Source organism: Ictidomys tridecemlineatus, chromosome 15 (assembly GCF_052094955.1).
Source record: "Ictidomys tridecemlineatus isolate mIctTri1 chromosome 15, mIctTri1.hap1, whole genome shotgun sequence".
NCBI lineage: Eukaryota > Metazoa > Chordata > Mammalia > Rodentia > Sciuridae > Ictidomys > Ictidomys tridecemlineatus.
This window is the reverse complement of record NC_135491.1, coordinates 16001565-16022695: the sequence shown is the minus strand read 5'-3', so window position 1 is coordinate 16022695 and position 21131 is coordinate 16001565. Positions and strand designations below refer to the sequence as shown.

Sequence of the window (21131 nt, the reverse complement as noted above, 5' to 3'; positions counted from 1 at the left end):
GCTACTCTTGGTTGGGGGTAGTCCACATCTAAGGTAGGAAGATGGTGGCCCCAAAGAAGACAAAACATGTCTCTGGAGTTAATAAAGCTCCAACTTGTTTTGGAAAGTGGAAAGTATGTGCTGGGTTACAGCAGACTCCAAAGATGATCACATAGGGCAAAGTGAAATTGCCCTCCTTGCCAATAACTATCCAGCTTTGAGGAAATCTGAAATAGAGTACTGTGCCATATTGGCCAAAACTGGTGACCATCACTACAGTGGCTATAATGTTGAATTGGGCACAACATGCGGAAAATACTACAGAGTGTGCATGCTGTCTATCATTGGTCCACATGAGTCTGATATCATTAGAAGCATGCCAGAACAGACTGGTGAAAGGTAAAACATGCAAAATTTTTCTTTAATAAAACTTGGCAGAGCTTGTTTAAAAAAAAGAACCAAATATACATTAATAGACTAGTGAAAAGAAATCTAATAGAGTAGAGGAATGGGAGAGGGATAGAAGACAGGAGGGAAAAAGAGAAGATCATGAACTAAAATTGATTTCCATGCATGTCTAAAGTTGTTAGGATGAACCTAACTACTGTGTAAAATTATAAAGCTATACTTTGAAAAAAAAAAAAAGCAAAACTACACTGAGATACCACTTCATACCAGTCAAATGGGCTAACATCCAAAAATGTATTAAAGTACTCCATAGTAGGAGCAAAGAAAAGATTCACACATATTCCCTATATTAAGCTAGCATCTCAAAATTATTTTCCCTCCTCCTCCTCTTTGTTAAAGGATTTATTATGAAATTTTAGTGAGACAAACTGAAAGAATATTACAGTGAACAACCATATGCCTCCTACCTACTCTACCACTGATATTTCATGGTACTTTCAGCTGGAATATTTACCAGTTAGGTTTGCATAAACTTGCATTACCAAAGAGTCTGAATTATTCACTTTGCCACTCTGAGGTGCTGTATGCATCCATTAATGTTTATTAGTGGACATGGAAATGGCAGAAGCATCCCAAAGTATGCCTGTATGTTCCTAACATATTCCTGCTTCCTTTTTGAGAATTAAGTTGACATTCTGTAGGTGTCACACATACTTGACATCTTTCCTTTGCCTGAAGGACAGATTCTATAACAAGATCATTGGAATCATCCTATCCCTTAGTGGAAGAAACTAAGATGTCAAAAATAGCAAAGTTCAAATGTATGGGAATGAAAAGCAAACATTACTGGCTGGCAAAGAGGACCTGCCTGATGAGATGTAACAATAAGACCTATTCCCTCCTTTGTTTCTCAAACCCACCTATTTTTGAAGAAACAACAGCATACTATACTGTAGTTTAAACCATCTGTTTTCTTTTTTTTTTAAGAGAGAATTTTTTAATATTTATTTTTTAGTTTTCGGCGGACACAACATCTTTGTGTGTGGTGTTGAGTATGGAACTCGGGCCACACGCATGCCAGGCGAGTGCGCTACCACTTGAGCCACATCCCCAGCCCAAAACCATCTGTTTTCTGATGGCACTATAAGTCTACAATTAAACTAGCTATTTTTGGTTACTGGAATGCATGGTGAGATAAGTACATGTTATTGAAATGGATCCATTCTTGTGTTTATGTTGCTTTAAAATAATTTCCATAGGGGCTGGCATTGTGGCTCGGCAATAGAGTGCTTGCCTAGCACGGGCAGGACCCAGATTCGATCCTCACACCACATAAAAATAAAGGCATTGTGTTGTGTCCATCTACACCTAAAAAAAAATAAATATTAAAAAAAATAATTTCCATAGAAACACCAATGTGGTGATGCACACCTGTAATCCCAGTGGCTCTGGAGGCTGAGGCAGGAGGATTACAAGTTCAAAGCCAGCCTCAGCCAAAGTAAGGTGCTAAGTGTGGGCAGCCAGTCTGAATGATTTCGCATTCTCCTTCCCTGAGTGGAAAGGCTCTGACCGTCACTACATCTCATAGTAACCTGGACATTGCCTCGGTCTCCGAAGTTTGAGGACATGTCTTCAGATACAGGCGTGTCATCCCTTGGATTGAGTATCCTCACCTGTTCCTTTGTGATATTACCCCTTTGCCCTGTTTGGGATAAAATGTTCCATGGAATTGCCCTTTGTGAATCCCCTGCTCTTGCTTTGCCTTTGTGCATGGCCTTCCTAGATGTCAGTCAACCTTCTGACAGCAGACATAACGAAGTTAGACTCAACCTCCTGAAACTTGATCCCTTGCTTCATTTGGGTGGCTTCTCAATAAAAGGGTTCAGCACGCTCACTCTCTTTCTGTAGACCCTTAAGGTCAAAGGAATCATCACAGGACCCCAAGGAAAAAGGTGTCTTTGTCTCATGTATGATTATTTCATGCAATCCAGTTTCTTGGAGTGACCCTGAGTGTTTTTGTTGCAAGATTGCAACAGCTAAGCAATTCAGTGAGACCCTGTCTCTGATTAAAAATACAAAAATGGGGCTGGGGATGTGTGGCTCAAGCGGTAGCGCACTCGCCTGGCGTGCGGCCTGGGTTTGATCCTCAGCACCACATACAACAAAGATATTGTGTCCGCCAAAAACTAAAAAATAAATATTAAAAAATTCTCTCTCTTTAAAAAAAAAAAATAGAGTTGGGGATATGGCTCAGTGTTAGTGTGCCACTGAGTTCAATCCCTGGTATCTCCCTCCTTGAAAAAGTTCAAATTGATCAGCAACTAATTGAGGGCCTAAGCAATTTAGGAAGACCCTTTCTCAAAAAGGGGGGGGCAGGGATGTAACTCAGTGGTAAAGGGCCCCTGGGCTTAATCCCCAGTACCAAAAGAAAAAAAAAAAAAAAGAGAAAAAACAATGACTAAGACCAGGCACAGGGATGCTGCATGCCATAATTCCAAGAACTTGGGAGGCTGAGGCAGGAGGATTACAACTCAAGAGACCAGTCTTGGCAACTTAGCTACAACTTGTCTCAAAATGAAAAGGGTTGTGGACGTAGATCAGTGGTGAAGCACCCTGGCTCAATCCCCAGTACTGAAAAACGTTAAAAGGCAGAAAAAAAAAAGGGGGGGGGGTGGACAGCCAGTAAGTTCCTCAATGATGGATAGTAATGGCAACATCACTAACATCACTCTTCTGTTTAGCTTTTGCTGGTTGGGCATTCAGCAGCAGTAGTATCCACATTAGCTTGTTTGAAGGAAATTCATGTTAGTCCTAGAAATAACATCCATGTCTACCATTCTTTTGAACTGGAAGCTGAAACAGAGGTGTGCTCAGTAGGCCCACACCCATAGGAGGGTATGACAGAAGGACTGCTTGACCCAGGAGTTCAGGGATACCCTGAACAACATATCAAGATGGAGGAGGGGCAAGTGGGGAGATAGAATATTTATTCACAGGCTGAGTGTGGCTCAGTAATAGAGTGCTTACCTAGCACAATAAAGGTCCTGGGCTACCCTCACAATGCATCCATTAAATAATAAATATGAAAATTAAAGACACTTAAGAGAACTAAGAAAAGAAACAAATTCAGAGAGGGATACTTTATTCAGAAATATCTCTGCACTATGTACAGCCAGAAGTTTTAGAAGTTGTGCTCCATGGTAAATACAGAAATGATAAATACACATCAACACAAATTACCCATTCTAGATGTGAAAAATAAATTGAAAAAAAATTTAAATGAAGCCTTTGCACTTTAGGACAATTACAAGCTCTAACATCCATATCAGAGTCCCAGAAGGTCTGAGAAAAAAAAATAGTTGAAAATATATTTGAAGAAAGAATGTTGCTTACCTCAAATATAAATTTCCTAATGTGAAACTGGGACATTTGGTTGGAACCCAGAAGAAACGGACACTATTGAAAACCCTAGACACTGAGGCTTCCCTTGGCTTGCAGAGGGGCACTTTCTTTCTGCATGCTCATACAGTCTTTCCTCTGAATGTGAGTATCCCTGGTGAATTTCTGTGTGTCCAAATTTCCTCTTATAAGGGTACCAGTCAGGCTGGATAAAGGTTCACACCAATGGCCTCATTTTAACATCACCATCTCTTTAACATAACCACCCTGTTTTCCAAATACAGTCACACTCTGAAGTACTGGGGTTTAATCCTTCAACATATGAATTTTGGGAGACACAATTCTCCCCATAACACACACCAAAATAAAGGTTTGGGAGCATAGTAATATTGCTTTTTGTGTAGTTTCAACTTTTAAGAACCATGTTAATGATTTACGAACTTACGCCATCAAATGAATAATAATGAAGGAATAAAAATAGTCAAACGTAAACTAATATTATAACTTCCTTGGGAAAAAATTATCGAAGTAAATTCACATGTATCTTAGCTAGGCACCTTGTCTAAAAATAGAGAAGCATAAATAAATAGTGAGATTTACTCAGTATTTTGGGTTTTACTATAGTACAGATTAGCACTCTAAAACTACATTCTTGTATATTATAGAATTGAACAAATTGGTAAAGATAATGATAACAGGAGCCAGGTTTTTTATCTACTGGTGAAGGAAGATATAAAGATGGAACAGGTAAAGATTAAAATGAAAGCTATAGTGCTATTAGCCATATCTTGGTTTCTAAATATACTTCATTATAAGGAAACTGCTTTCTAGGGACACAGATTATTCCAAGTTAGAGCAAAGAGATTAGTACTTTGAACTGAACATATTGGCATGCTAGGAGGTAAGGCTGTTCAAATAATAGAAATTAAAGGACACAGGAGCCTTAATAGGCTCTCACTTGCCAAATCTAGGGATATCAGAGTATGAAAATAAAAATAATAGATTATAACCCAGTGAATAAGAATCTGTGAATTCATACTGATATTAGTAAATGAACAAATAAATAGGGAAGAAGGGAAAGCTCTTCTTTGTATTATAACGCCAACTAGTTAATATTGACAATATAATGGAGGTTTAAAAAAAAAAGAAACTTCTACTTTGAAAACATCATACTAATGTAGATCTTTCAATATAAATGGATGTCAAAACTAGTGGATGAAAGTTTAGTGAGAAATTATTTCTATTTTCAAACCATCTCCTCACAAAATATCTATCAATTACATAGAATTACTAATTTTATAGTGATGAAATATGACAGACATCACCTTAATCAATTATGAAAGTTAACATCTCCAAATAATGGGACAAAGTCAATGTCATGTCTCTTCTGATGGAAAGCACTGAGGACACACTATCACTTTTGTAGTAGTCCTGCCACAGAATTCATAACCTGAAAGTAAGCATAGGAATCAAAAAACAAATCCAAATGAAGAGACATTTTACAAAATGTCAGTTTATCCTCTTCAAAAATGTAAAAGTGATCAAAGATAAGAAAAGAGAGATGCCTTCAGTGTCTTCTATTTTATTGAAGAGCCTACATCCTGGGAGCTAATTTTTATCCCTCACACATCAGATAGAGCACTAATCTCTAGGATATAAAGAACTAAAAAAGCTAAGCACCAAAAAAACCCAAATAACCCAATCAATAAATGGGCCAGGGACCTGAACAGACACTTCTCAGAAAAGGATATACAATCAACCAACAAATATATGAAAAAATGTTCATCATCTCTAGCAATTAGAGAAATGCAAATCAAAACTAAGATATCATCTCACTCCAGTCAGAATGGCAGCTATTATGAAGACAAACAACAATAAGTGTTGACGAGGATGTGGGGGAAAACATACACTCATACATTGCTGGTAGGACTGCAAACTGGTGTAGCTATTATAGAAAGCAGTATGGAGATTCCTTGGAAATCTGGGAATGGAACCACCATTTGACCCAGTCTATACCCAAAGGAGTTAAAATCAGGATACAGCTACATCAATGTTTATAGCAGTACAATTCACAACAGCTACACTGTGGAGCCAACCTAGATACCATTCAGTAGGTAAATGGATTAAAAAAAATGTGGCATATATACACAATGGAATTTTACACAGCAATAAAAAAGAATAAAATCATGGCATTTCCAGGTAAATGGATGGTGATGGAGAAGATAATGCTAAGTGAAGTTAACCAATCCCCCCCCCCCAAAAAAAAACAAATGCCAAATGTTTTCTTTGTTAAAGTTTCTTATATTAATAACCTACCATGGTCACGTGTACACTTATTCTTAGAAAATAACACACTGAGGTGGTAAAGGGGACAAAATATATACATAAAAAGAAAAAGAAGAGATGCAGGCAGCAGTGATAAGGCCATTTGGTGAAAATACAACAATGGATAATATGAGTAAGAGGTATACTGTTAAGTATTCTTAACAGTCTACTTAAAACTCATGCAAGTTTAAAGTTAAAAATGTTAAGTATCCAAAATAAAACATTGTTGGCATGACTACAGCCATCTTCCTTTCCCCACCCCAACTTTATGAATACTATTGTTATTCTCCTTGAAAGATAAAGACTTGCCCATCTCTGTTCCCAAGAAATAGAAACTTGCCTTCTGTGAAGTCAGGTGATGCTTGCTATGCCAGTCACAAGGACTAAACCCAGTCATGATCCTGGCCTATAAAAAGTAATGCTCAAGGGGACTGCTGCTGCTCTTTCCAGCTGGCTGCTCTCTCTGGGCAGACCAGCCTGTCGGGTGCCTGACAATACATCTGCTTTCTGCCTCAGTCCTTGGTGTGCCTGTGTGATCAGTTCTATGCCAGTTTTTTTCAAACATATTTCTAAATGATTCTCACATTAAATATAAAATATAAAAGAAATGCAAATCACCCAGAAATGGAGTAAAAAGAAACCAACATATCAAAGACTGAACCTAGGGAAACTGCCAAATAAAAAAATAATTAACAGAATTAAATGCCTAAAAAGGAGAAAAAGAAAACCCACTTAAACTCAGTTTCTCAATAAAAGAATATCAAATAAAAATTCAGATTAAAAAAATGCAAGGTTTACAAAGCCCAAAGATAGTTTTGAAAAGAAAAAAAAAGACTGATTAAATATGGTGTGTATGTACCATATCCTTTAGTTTTCTTTCTTCCAAAGCCACTAAAATGATATTTTCATAATGTTAATTGCTAGCAAGAACACAAGTGTGTCAGATATTGTTGATTACCTCTCCCAAACTACACCTTTTGTTACTTCCTTGTTACAAAACTATTGATTTTCTTTCACAGCTATTATGTTCAGCTCAAGAAAACGAATCATGATTTGTCTAAGCCAGTGATTTTCATTCCTGATTGCACATTAGAATCAATAGCCTTTAAAACTCTAAATGTTGAAACCATGCCAAACCTTAATGTTTCTCTTATCACCTCACATAAGCTCAAGTCATTAGTTCTCACACATAACAGCATATTAGAATCATATGGTGACTCATCTCTAATATATAGGGTTATAAAGGACTATTGGTTTTTCCTTATATTTCTCTATGTTTTCCAAAATATTTATAATAGAGATATTTTGTTGGGCTGGGGATGTGGCTCAAGCGGTAGCGTGCTTGCCTGGCATGTGTGCGGCCCGGGTTCAATCCTCAGCACCACATACAAACAAAGATGTTGTGTCCGCGGAAAACTAAAAAATAAATAAATAAACAAACAAACAAAAAGAGATATTTTGTTATAATGAAAGAAACAAAGACTACAGCACTCTTCAGAAAAGAAGTGCCATTTGATCTGTTATTGAAAGAGTTTAAAAACAAAACACCTAAACATAGTATTAGGTAGAAGCAACAAGACATAAATCAAAGAACTGCAAAAAATTCAAATGTTTAATGCAAATTATTTTAATGATATATCATGTAGAAGGCAGTGCCAAGTAAGGGAAAAGAAAATAAGTCATTTTGAGTATATTATATTAGAATCATAGTAGGTAAATGAGAATTAGATTCCTAGTAAATAGGAAAACTTTGTAAATGGATTGTAAAACTATGTATAATATAACTGAAAGACATCATCCTGGTTTTACTGTAAGATACTTTAGGGAAAACAAAATGCATCTAGTTAAATGCTATATACTTTAAGTGCTATAGCAGTCTCACAAAGAGGCAGTAATGAAGAAAGGGAGATAGTAGTTATCAAATACCTGGTATGCATCAAGTGTTCTATACACACATGTTATTTCAATATCAGCAACACTGAGAAAAAAGTATTATCTCATTCACAGGTTAAAAAGTTCTCAGGTGTATAGGTGAGATCAGAAGAAACTTTTTTCTGATAATAGAGCCCAAGGTCTTTATACCATATTTCAAACTATTTAAACTACAATGATTAAATAATCTGATTTGTATATTTTTACAGTGAATTCAAAATTTGAATTAAAATGTTATTAGGAATACATGGCAAATCTGTATAGGCAGAAAGTAATAGAACATGGTGGGGGTAAGGGGTGGAAGGGGAGAAAAGAGTATAAAAAAAGTGTAATAAGGGAGAATGGGAAAAGATACCACACAGAATGGACTAGACCAGATGTTATTAAAACAAAAAATATCAGACAACAAATATCTACATCTGTATCTAAATCTATAATAATTTGTTCACATCTTCCACTTTCCAAAGTGTATTTGAGGAGTCTAAGAACATGAGAAAATTTTCAAAATCATACATAAAGATGTGGAAAAGATAGAAGTAGAAGGAGGCAATATTCAAAGAACTATTCACCCACATTTTTGTGTTTACCCAGGTATTTTCACCAGCAACCTGTTGCCTCAAAAGTCCAACACTTAGGACTGAACTGAGAAAAACTGTATGCTACGTTTCTGCTCAATTCCAAACGGAACTTCAGCATTCTGGGGAAAGAACATGGTGCATGAAAATGAAACTCACACTTTGTGAGGACATCAGCAGGTGAATTTTCAAGACTTTTTTCTTACAACTTTGCTGAGTTCAAGTTAACATAGTCATTTTAGTTTATTAAGTCTGCTTTTCTTGAAGGAGGAAAAAGAGGAAGAGAAGGAGCAAAAGAAGGGAAAATTAGCATAGTTATTTATTATCAAATACTCAGGTTAAAATTATGATGTTAACTGATAACTATCTGAAGGAAAACAAAATAGCTAAGACATTGTTGAGGAACAAGAGGTAAAAAGAGCTGGGCTTGGGGGGCACATGCCTGTAATCCCAGCAGTTTGGGAGGCTGAGGTAGGAGGACTGCAAGTTCAAAGCCAGCCTCAGCAACCTAGCAAGGCCCTAAACAACTCAGTGGAACCTTGTTGCTAAATAAAATACAAAAAATGGCTGGGGATGTGGTTCAGTGGTTGAGTGTAATCCCTGGTTAAAAACAAACAAACAACAACATCAAAAAAAAAAAAAAAGGTGAAAGAACTTTCTCCAAATATAAATTGACAGTGAAAAAGATAGTATGCTTTACTACTGAAGGAGAGATAAATAATGAATGGCACAGAATATAAAATTGAAAACAAACTTTGAAACAATGATCACTTGATTCTTTGCTAAAGTGGTAATGCATACAAGTGAAGAAAAGATATACTTTCTGATAAATGATGCTGAAACAACTGAATTGCCATGTGAGGAAAAGAATAAAACAGAATCCTCCCCTAAAAAAATTAATTCAGATAGTATAATGACCTAAATATTAATAACTAGAAGACTTTTAGAAGAGAATACAGAAGAAAATCTCAGTATCTCAAGGTACAAGGACATTTCTTAAGAATTAATCATAGGAAAAGACTTTATTACATCCAAATCCAGAATTTCAACAAAATGATATAAAGAATAAAAACTGAGCTGAGTGCAGTGGCACATACCTGAAAAATCCCAGCTACATGGAAAATCCCACGTTCAAGTACTGTGTGGACAATGTAAGAAGACCCTGTCGTCTCAATATAAAATAACAAAAATAGAACTGGAGATATAGCTCATGGTAGTAATAAACATGCAGTAGGCCTTGGGTTCAATGGGAAGGAAGGAAGGAAGGAAGGAAGGGAGGGAGGGAGGGAGGAAGGAAGGAAGGAAGGGAGGGAGGGAGGGAGGGAGGGAGGGAGGGAGGAAGGAAGGAAGGAAGGAAGGAAGGAAGGAAGGAAGGAAGGAAGGAACAAAAAGTGAAAAACTGAGCCAGAGCGGGAAAATATTTGTCATATATATAACTATCAAATGACTAATATACAGAAGTTATACACGTATATATGTATCTACATATATGTATATTAACTACTGCATATTAGAGAAAAACAACCCACCTAAAATCTGGCAAAATATTTCCACAAGCATTTTAGAAAAGAGGACTTTCTAATATCCAAGAACTGGTATTCAACTGCACTAATAATAAAGGAAATTTAAGTTAAATATGAAGATACTAGACACAAAATTGGCAAAAAATAGAAAAGTATAACAAGGCCAAGAACTAGCATATATATGGAGCAAAAGGACTCCCTGTAAACTGTTGATACAAGTAGAAACTTACACAATATTTTAAGAGAAGTGTTTAGCATTGCCTGGTAAAATCAAAGGCCTACAAACCCTATCAATAATTTAATCCTAGTTATATCCTAAGTATGTAAATGTACACACTGGTGTATCCAAATATGTGCCAAAAGGTTCATAATCACATGACTTGTTAATAGCTAAAAAGGGGAAGTCACATATTCAGTAAAAGGAGAAAAGAAAAGTAAATTACACTATAGTTTATTTTAAATATATAGGATAGCACATATAAGGCAATGGAAAAAATGAAGTATAATTTTAATGTGTTATAAACAAAGACACAAAGAATATATACTTGTACAATAGACATGTCTACTTGTAGAATAGACGAAAAATAAATCTGTATGGTTTGGGGCTTCATGTATTGATAAGTACCAAAGCTCTAATAAAAGGCTAAGAAACTAGATGTGATGCAGTTCTGTTATCCCAGAGACTCAGAAGGCTATGGCAGGAAGATTACAAGTTTGGGGCCAGCCTTAACAACTTAGCAAAATCCTAAGCAACTTAGTGAGACCCTGTCTCAAAATTTTTAAATACATTAAATAAAAAAGACTACAGATGTGGCTCAGAGGTTAAGTGCCCTGGGTTCAATCCCTGGTAACCAAAAAAAAAAAAAAAAGAAAAAAGAAAAAAGAAAAAAAAGAAAAAAACCAAAGAAATGGTCATATGATTATCATTAATTTAACCTTATTGTTTGTGGTTCTGTAGGAGAGTAAATTAGGGGCATTTTCAGCTCTATTTCTTGAACACTATAGCCCTTACATGTGTGTTTTATAATTATTTGTTAAACTATATACACCAATGGTTGTTTTAAGCCATTTCTAGATCTAATTTTGAAGAAAATAAACCAAAGGTATCCAAATAAATATTATGCCTCTCTAAAAGTATTTCTGAAATTAGGCTAAGTGGAAAAATAATTGAATATGATTCTATGTGAAAAGGTAGAATGTGCTACATGTAAAATGCTATATGAATTCAAGTTTTAAAAATTATATATTAGAACTGGTGTTTAGCTTAGCATTAAAGCACTTGCCAAGCATGAATGAAAATATGGGCTTCGTATCAAGCCTCCCAAAAGAAAAAGATTAAAATATTATAATTTATGTATGCACATAAAATATACTGGGAAGGAAATGTCAAAAAATTAGCACTGGTCTCAATAGGGAATTCAGGTTATCTTCACTGGGGATGTGTGTACTTTTGAAATTACTTAGTCATATTAATTTTAATTTTTTAACAAGACAGAAAATACTTTTTAAATAAAAAGACAGCTCAAAGAAAAATTAAAACTAGCTGATAGGGCTGGGGTTGTAGCTCAATGGTAAAGAACTTGACTAGTACATAAGAAGCCCTGGGTTCGATCCTCAGCACCACATAAAGATAAATAAATAAAATATTGTGCCCATCTACAACTAATTTATAAAACTAGTTGAGAAATTAATAAGGGAAAATCAAGTGGTGGGAATCAAGGATTGGGGTCTGTTGCCATCATAGTTTCTCAAAAAGGAAACTGGAGGAATCAGGTCACTGGATGTGGAACAACTTTCAAGAGAAGGAAAGGAAGTCATGTAAGTGACTTCAGGAAACAAGAGGAAATGACAAGCTACCTTGCAGATGCTTTGTGGATATTCAACAGCCATGATTCCTCTCTATCCAAGAAGGAGGCTTCTATCCAAGCAGGGCAGAGCTGCAGAAGGAAACAATAGGTTCTTTTGTGGGGCCACCATACCATTTCAGAGGTCATCCTGGCTCAGTTCCGACAGCCCCGCACAGATAAAAGCAGAGACATTGACAGATTCTGTCCAGAACTCTCCCTGAGCTGACAGATCTATTGCTGGAGTGACCAAGGTGCCCCACTTCTACAGTCAGTTGCAATAAGGACAAAAAGTTAGAAACTCACTCACACAAAGGAGACACAAACATTGCAGGCACCCCAAACCTAAACACAACAGGACACACACACATAACCTCACAACCAGTCACAACTGCAGAGTCCACAGGCACCTCTCATTAAGCCTCCTATGACCGAATCAGCTCCACTCCATTCAGCCCAAACGAGTCAAACCTGGTCTCACAAAGTCCTGAAGTTGTTCCCCAATTTCTTTGGAAAAGACCATCCAGTCCTCAGAAGAGGCTCAAGGAGGGGGAATTGGGCCTAGAGGCCTCTGAGAAGTAGAGTCCAGTAAGTACAGCCTGACCACAGTCCAATGGTACAGACAACTGACCAAACCAAAACTGCTTCAGTGAAACTGCTCATCAGAGCTTTCCATGATTCTCAATTGACAAGGACTCCCTAAACCAAACTCTAATCAGGCTCCTCTGAGCCTTCTTTATTAGCTAGGTTTCTTCCTTAGCCTGTCAACTTCACTTCAATAAGAATCTTACTAAGCCACTTTAGCAAGAATCTTCTCCATCCATGAAAAACATAAGGTTACCTGACTCCTTACTCTACCTATTGGCTATAACAGCTCCCCAAACCCAAAGACTATTGTACTGAAATAGACAGTTGCTGTACTCCTTAACCTTGCCCTTCTTGCCTTTTTAACATGTCTGGTGCAAGTTTTCTGTGATGAGCCCAGCCTCAGAGCTGGCAGAATTATGGCCCTGCCAAAGATGTCCCCTTTTTAATTCCTAATATGTTACCTCATATAGCAAAAGGACTTTGCAGATGGAATAGGAGCCTTGAATGGGGAAATATCCTAGATTATCAAATTGGGCCCAATATGATTGTATAGGTCAATGAATCTTTCCTGGATGACTTTATAATCAGAGGAAGGTATGACCACAGAAAAATAGTCATAGAGATGTAACTCTGCTGGCTTCACAGAGGAACTGGGCCATAGACCTCCAAAAAGTTGGCAAACATAAGGAAACAAATTCTTCCTAGAGCATTGAGGAACATGGTCCTGCCAAGACCACCTTGCTTTTAGCCTAAGGCACCACCACATTTATCGACACCTGTTGCAGTAGCAGTTGAAAACTAATATACTGGTATAGTACCTTTGCCTCAGTACTGGAAAGGAGTCTTGACCCTGTGACAGGAGGGGAACTCAATGACCACTTCAGATAAAGGACGCAGGCAACATGATTCTGCCGCACTGTGACATTTTTTTACTTTTGGAATTGACTTTTTCGTTGTGATATAATATAAAGCCAGTCTGTAGTTACTTATTATTTTGTACCTGATTTATATTAGATTGTTTAATTAAAATTCTCTGATTAATGAAATTGTTTCTTTTTATGTAGGGGACAGTACTGGAGATTGAATCCAAGGGCACTCTACTGCTGAGCTACATTGTTAGTACTTAGGAGTTCTTTGGGAGTTTTCTGTTTTATGAGGCAGGGTCTTGCTTGCTAAGTTGCCCAAGCTAGCACCAAACTTAAAATCCTCCTGTCTCATCCTCCAGAATCGCTGGGGATATAAGTGTGCTATATTTTTTGCCTATTTTTTTCTCTGATTCTCGAATTCTATTTTTTTTCTCTGATTCTCCCATCTATAGTCTATCACTTTCTTCCATTTCTGCTCCAGCCTGAAAATTTTATTTCTTATATAACCTGCAATTTTTGCTTTAGGAGAAGTGCAGCTTTTTAAATTTGTATTTGTTGTTCTTTGTTTTTGTGGTGTTGATGTCTCTATCTACCTTAGGGCCTTGTGCAAGCCAGGCAAGGTATCTACCACTGAACTACAGCCTCGGAGGGAAAGTTGTAGCTTTGTTAATAGGCATATACTTATAATTGCTATATGTTATTGTGAACTGTAGGCTATGGTATTTAGCATCTTCAAGATTATAACCCCTGCTTACCTTTGTTTATTTTCCTATTATATATTTCTTCCCAAGTAAATTTTATTAGAGTTTACCTTGTTTATAGGCAAGTCTGTACATGATAATGCAATCAAACAACCACTAGAATTAGAACTGTATGACTTAAGTGAAAGAACACAAAGGGAACAGCAATATAAGTACCCAGGTCCAGTAATACCTGCAACCTAGAAGTCCCTTTGGAGTTTTTGTTCAACCAGTAGCTCCACCAAAGTAACCACCATACATCAGCTTTGTCTCTTTTTGAACTGATCTGTATAAGGAATCATACACTGTGAGTACCCTACTGGGTTGGTTCTTTTGTTCAATATCATGTTTTTAAGAGCCATCCATATTGTTGTATGCAGAAAGTTCATTTGTATTAAATAGTGTTCCAGTGCATGAATACACCACTTGTATGTGTCCATTTTACTTTTTTCGGTGGGGGGCGGGTGGTATACCAGGGACACTTGACTACTAACCAAATCCCCAAGCCTATTTTATATTTTATTTAGAGACAGAGTCTCACTGAGTTGCTTAGCAACTTGCTTTTGCTGAGGCTGGCTTTGAACTCAAGATCCTCCTGCCTCAACCTCTCAAGCGGCTGGGAGTACAAGTGTGCACCACTGTGCCTGGTCATTTTACTCTGATAGACATTGTTTCCTTCTCTAGGCTCTCATAAATAGTGATGTTACAAGGCTTCTTGCATTTCTGCTGGGTATATTCTTAGGAGAGCAACTGATGGGTCATACAGTATATGAATCTTCATAAGCAGTTACTGTTAGTTTTCCACAAAGGCTGAGCCAGTTAATAAGACTACCTACATACCAGAACTTTATGTGATGCTGAGGATAAGCACACAATGACTCAGTTCTATAATTTTCCTGTAAGTATATCTTGTAAGAATAAGGGTGCAAAAATTCTCAACAAAATACTCAAGCAAACCAAACCCCATAACATATGAAATGACTTATCCAACATGATACAGTGTCAGATATATCCCAGGAACACAAGTTTGCCTCAACATCCTCAAATCAATTAATGTAATGAATCATGTAAATAAAATAAAAAGGAGAAATCAGGGCTGTGGTTGTGGCTCAGTGGTAGAGCGCTTGCCTAGCATGCATGAAATTGACTTGAATGTTTGCATATTTTTATAAATACACTGATAATCATTGGATTGTTCACTATTTCTTTAATCACCTTGACTTGCCCTCATGTCTCCATGTCTCCTTTTACTACCTATTTTTTAAAATATTTTTTTTAGTTGTTGATAGCACCACATATAAATAAATAAAATAAAGGTCTAAGAGTCAAACCCAGTACCTCACACATGCCAGGCAAGTGCGCTACTGCTGAGCCCCAGCCCCAGCCCTTACTACCTCTTTTTATACCATTCCTCTTTACAGAAATGACAACTCTTTATGGCAATAAATATTTCTTGTTTTCTCTGTAACCTTACTATGGCATCCACACAGGTTCTTTCTCAAGTCCTCTCTGCTTCTGAAATACAAGTATATTTCGGACCAGTTTGTTGTCCAGCTCCTCGCTTTTCTTGCAAAGTACATGAAGTTCTATTATGACACTGAAATTTTCCTTGGCCCAGCTCATACTACATGCTTTACAAATGAAATTTTGACAAACCCCTCAAACTGAGTATAGTTTTTCCTCTTACACCAATTTTATCTCTTTGGAAACATTATTAACCTGACTTTAAAAATGCAGAATGATTTCTCATTACTTCTGAGAAGAAGCCCAAACTTGAGAGCCTATTTTTGTGACTTTTCATTATCTGATCCCTGTTTAATATATCCACCATCTATTTTTCTCCCACTTTATATTCCTTAAATATACAGAGCTATATTTATTATTATTATCACCATCATCATCATAAACATTAACTCATTATAATGGTTCAAATTAATAGGTTTCCGTGACATTTCTATGCACATATATATTGTGTTTTCATTGGATATACCCTCCACACTACCTTCTCTTGTGTTTATTCGTTCCCCTGTGCTAATAGTCCCCCTTCTATTTTCAGTTCATGTTTTTTTTTAATCTTTTAGTTACCACATATGAAAGAAAACATGATACACTTCATTTCTACATCTGACATTTTGCTTACTTGATTACCTTCAGTTCTATAGTTTTCCTGTAAATATATGTGTATATATATGTTGTGTGTATATATGCATGTATGCATGTATGTGTGGGTGTATATATGCATGTATGCATGTATGTGTGGGTGTGTATATATATATATATACACACACATATACATATACATACACACACCATAATTTCTTTATTCATTCATCTGTAAACAGGCACCTAAGCTGATTCCATAACTTGGCTACTGTGAATATTGCCACAGTAAAAACAGGTATGCAGGTATCTCTTTTGTAGGCTGACTTTATTTCCTTTAAGTTTATACCTAATTCTGTTGGTTCATGATCATGGGACTTTTCCATCTTCTAGTGTCTTTGATTTTTTCTTCAGTGTTTTATCAGTTTTTTAAAAGTTTTTTTAGTTGTAGATGGGCACAGCACCTTATTTATTTTTATGTGATGCTGAGGATAAGCACACAATGACTCACACATGCTAGGCAAGTGCTCTACCACTGAGCCACAACCCCAACCCCAACCCCACATTATCTAAAGCATTGGATGGCATTCATTTCAGTATAAGACACTTTCTGATACTTTTAGTTAGAGAATTCAAAGAAATCTGACATGTTGCCAGGAAATCAGAGAGACATAAATATCAAGAAAACATGTACCGATTGTTAGCTGTTTAACCACCAAAGTCCCTACACATTTTCCATAGAAAAGAGCAGTGAAGGAGCATACCTATAAAGCATTCTTTCAATTTAAAAGGATGGAAAATTCAACTAAAAGCTTACACAGCACAAGGAAATGAACAGCCCACAAAAGCCCCAACTTTCTTCATGTTATAAATCTGGAGGTAATGATTGCAGCCACGCTGCAGCCTCTCAGTGACATCAAAGGGACTCCTATGATGCATGTGTGCTACTCTGGGCTGCCATTCTAGTGCCTTGTGTTTTACATGAAGGTCACAGGAACTTGTGACTGACCAATAGGAGTTTTGAGAGCCTGAAAGCACTCTGCTGCAGTCACACTAATATATCATTTCCTCCCATACCACAGGCTGTCAACTCCACTTTTTTGTTCCTAGTATGTCCAGTTGCCTGGAGTGCCCTTTTCCACTTTCCATCTAAAATATTTCATCAGATTTCGCCATTACTATGTCTGTTTGTGCTTTTAGCATTTGATGATATTCAAGAATGTGAATGAATTTTTTTCAGGAGTGGGAGTGCCTAGTGTCTAGGACAGAGGGATTTGTATAGACATGTAACATTGGAGAACTATGCCACCTCATCTCACTGGGTAAGATTCAGAATTTGAACCTAGAAATTCCTGCTTTCAATTACTCTCATTTTTTTTGATTATATTTAAATATCTAGGGGCACTTCTGACTTCTGTTTCTGGGAATATGGTTTTTTTAAAAAATATTTTTAGTTATTGAAGGAATTTTATTTATTTATATGTAGTGCTGAGAATCAAACCCAGTGCCTCACATCATGTATGCTAGGCAAGCGCTCTACCACTGAGCCACAAGCCCAGCTCTGGTTTGTATTTTATTAGCAGTCCTCATCATTCTTGGTGACCCATCTTCCTCATCCTTCGTGCCTTTTTTCTTGTCCTGTCATTATCTTTCTTTTGTAATAACCAAGGTTCCAGATGGAAATTTTATTCATGTGGTCATTTTTTAATATTTTATCTTCTGGGCAGGACTATACATTTATCAGCCAGATGTGTTCTTATTAGGAAAAGGCCAAGATTCCTGGATGTTTTTGAAGAATGAAGTAAGAGGACCTTGCCCAGGTGAGTGTGGGCTGAAGAGGCATCAGACAGCCATCACTGTAGATAACAGCTCAGCTGCTTGGTGAGGCAGCAACACCTCTGAAATATCCAGCTTGAATATCACTTCACTGGCCAAAAATCTCTGATAAAGGCCTGAAATCTACACACAAAGCCTTTTGCAAGAGAATTTTCTCTTTACTCCAGATACCTCTCTATTTCTGTGCTCTAGATTTTCCCTTGTGTTACAAAAAGGTAAATGTTCCTCTTTTTTCTAGTGGTAATTATTTTATGAATGGTTTGGGTCAAGTTTCTCTTTTTCATTTATATTTTTGTTAATTTCTTCATTCTCAAACAAATTGTGGTTTTGTTTTTATTGTATCTACTACCTCTTGAAGTTTTCCTATATTACCTACTTTTTCCTTCCTATGTATTTCCTGCATTCATTAATTCATGCTTTTAGCTGACATTCTTCTAGCTGATTTTTAAATTTCATTTTAGTTTAGAAGGGTTAACAAAGAGTATATAATATTAAGAAAATTTTATTCTTTCCTATGACAAGTGCATGGCCACAAATCTGCATAATAGGTTCTACAGTAAGAAAAGACCCAATAGACTGCATGGTTGAAATCAGAATAATAGGTGTTAACAATTTCTGGCCAGTAAGGAGGAAGGAAGAGGCAGAAGAGAGGTTAAAGCTAACAGAAGACAACCAGGGTGATGCAGCCTCAGAAGAGACAAGCTCTGGTTTTTCCAGTTCCCTAGATTCTCCATTTACTTCTCTAATGATGATGATGATTGCTTATTAGCTGTTCAGTGCAGTGACCCAGCCATGAATTACTTGAGGGTCTTCTCTTGGTATGGAGCCATGGAGACTTAGGTTTATCCTTGGTAACTATCTGATGGCCCAAGGCACATGACCTATATCGCGGGTCTTCTGGGAAGACCCTTCTTGTAGCTCCAGAGTTGGGCATAACCCATTGGGAACTGGACAGCCCACCTCCTACTTTATTAGGCAAAGATCATTCCATGGAAAACCTTTGGTATTCCCTGTTATAAATCAAGTGCGGGCTCCATTTTGCTCTTTTTAGTTTGGAAGCTCGATTCCTAAGATCAGCTAGCCTGTCCCATTCTTGCTTTTTACTTTCTGCTACTCTTTCTTAGCTTTTCCCCTGCAGCCAGCCCATTACACCAAGAGGAACTCCATTCCCACCTCACACATGGGATGTGGGTTAGAGTCAGCACTTATTCTGTCCCAGGTGCTTCATAGAAATAGTGTATTATTCCCAATTTCCTCAACAAACCTCTGATAATCATATAGAAAATAAACAAAAGGGGCCAGAGTTGTGGCTCAGTGGTAGAGTGCTTGTCTAGCATGCATGAGGCACTGGGTTCAATCCCCAGCACGACATAAAAATAAACAAAGGTATTACAACTAAAAAATTATTTTTAAAAAATAAGAAAATAAACAAAAGTTCTGTCAAGGTCACTAATTTCCCCATCACCAAAAGGTGACATCAGTAAACTAAAATAGTCTCTCTGCTGTGGTTAATTTATACTGCTCATATCTTGTGACTGAACTGCCTTTTAACTCATCTGGTTTTTGCTTGAATCCTTGCTCAGTTCCTAAGAAATTCTGTTTCCAGGAAAAATTCCCAAGTTCTGAAGAAAAAAATTATAGCACAACCAAATGATGCTTTTACTGAATCCTAAATACATAATCCTCAAAATAGTAAGACTTCTACTTAATTTCTAGCTCCTGCCAGATTCATACTGCTTTGGCAGATTTCTCAAGTTATTTTCCTATCTGAAATATCACCCAAAACCAACTCAATCAATGTAAATATAACCTACCCCGTGTGTCATGGAGTTCCTGGTAGAGTGGTGATTCTGGACTATATGCTTTCCGTATATTAAACCAATGATGTTATTTCCCAACCTTCCCATTTTTAAACTTAGAATTATATAAAATGTTCATCATAGTGTCTCACACATTACTTGTGTATTTGTAGCTATTTTCTGAAATACTTTCCTTGGCCTTGACTAGAAGGGAAATAGAAGATCTCAGAAGAGGGTTGAAAGCATAAAACAACCAAAGCTACTATAAAACGGATAAGTAATACCATGGTATAAAGAATAAATAAAGCACTTTGGTTGGGATTATATGACAAAAAATGATTTGGCTATACAGAGTAGAAGAAATGAGCAAGGTTAAATATTTACATGTAGAATGGCAAATGGAGAATAAGAAGATCTAATCACATTCCTTCCTTCATATCTTTCTTTGACTGCTTAAGTACCTGGAAATGCTATTATCTTGTGGAAGCACTATGCATAATAATTTACATAGGGATGAAGGGATTAAACTGTAAGATAGATCATATGATTAGATTATTCCATTTGTGCTACTTTGTCCCTAGCATCCCCTACTCCATCCTATGTACCATTCATTCTCTTTTTGTTTTATAATGTGTTTATTCTATAATTATTTTCCAACAACTAACATATGCTAAGAATTCATTATACCATACTAAAAGTCTTTAGTTTGTTATTCTGTTATTGAAGAGGTATGCAGATAATCATTTTTTTAAAAAAAATTTAATATTTATTTTTTAGTTGTTAATACATTATTTATTTATTTATTTATTTATTTATATGTGGTGCTCAGCTCTACTCCTGAGCCATAATCTCAGCCCCAGAGAATCATTTATCAAACTCCTCAGATGAACATGGCCCAAACAAAACTTTGTCTCTCATCACCTGACTAAACTTTTTTTAAAACTTTTATTAGCACTTTAAAAGTTTGACTTATTTCTTGCCTTTTTTTTTTTTCATATTGCACAGAATCTGTGAACTTTAAAATCATTTTCTTCTTGTGAAACTTAGGATTTACTTTCTATATTTATACTGGACATCTAATTTTCTTTTGGACAGTAAAATAGTGTGTGTTTACCTTCTTGTCTTCCAGCCACACAGACCAGGTGTCAGACCAAGAAGTTATTATCAAAAACTAACTTTTTTGAAAGAGAATTATCCCATGGGAGATAATGCAGATT

General features: G+C 36.5%; 1 long non-coding RNA gene and 1 pseudogene across 4 annotated transcripts in view; one reads left to right on the top strand and one right to left on the bottom strand.

The window, feature by feature from the left end:
• The window catches only part of LOC106145390 (uncharacterized), a 53499-nt gene that overhangs the window by 10086 nt on the left and 22282 nt on the right, over positions 1-21131 (bottom strand). For 2 of the 4 annotated variants that reach the window (XR_013431173.1, XR_013431176.1), the window contains one exon: positions 11999-12078. The exons of the other annotated variants lie outside the window; for them this stretch is intronic. This is a non-coding gene — a long non-coding RNA (uncharacterized LOC106145390). The remainder of the gene's footprint in view (positions 1-11998; positions 12079-21131) is intronic. 4 annotated transcript variants of the gene reach the window in all.
• Positions 42-6041, top strand: LOC144371025 (large ribosomal subunit protein eL30 pseudogene; annotated as a pseudogene).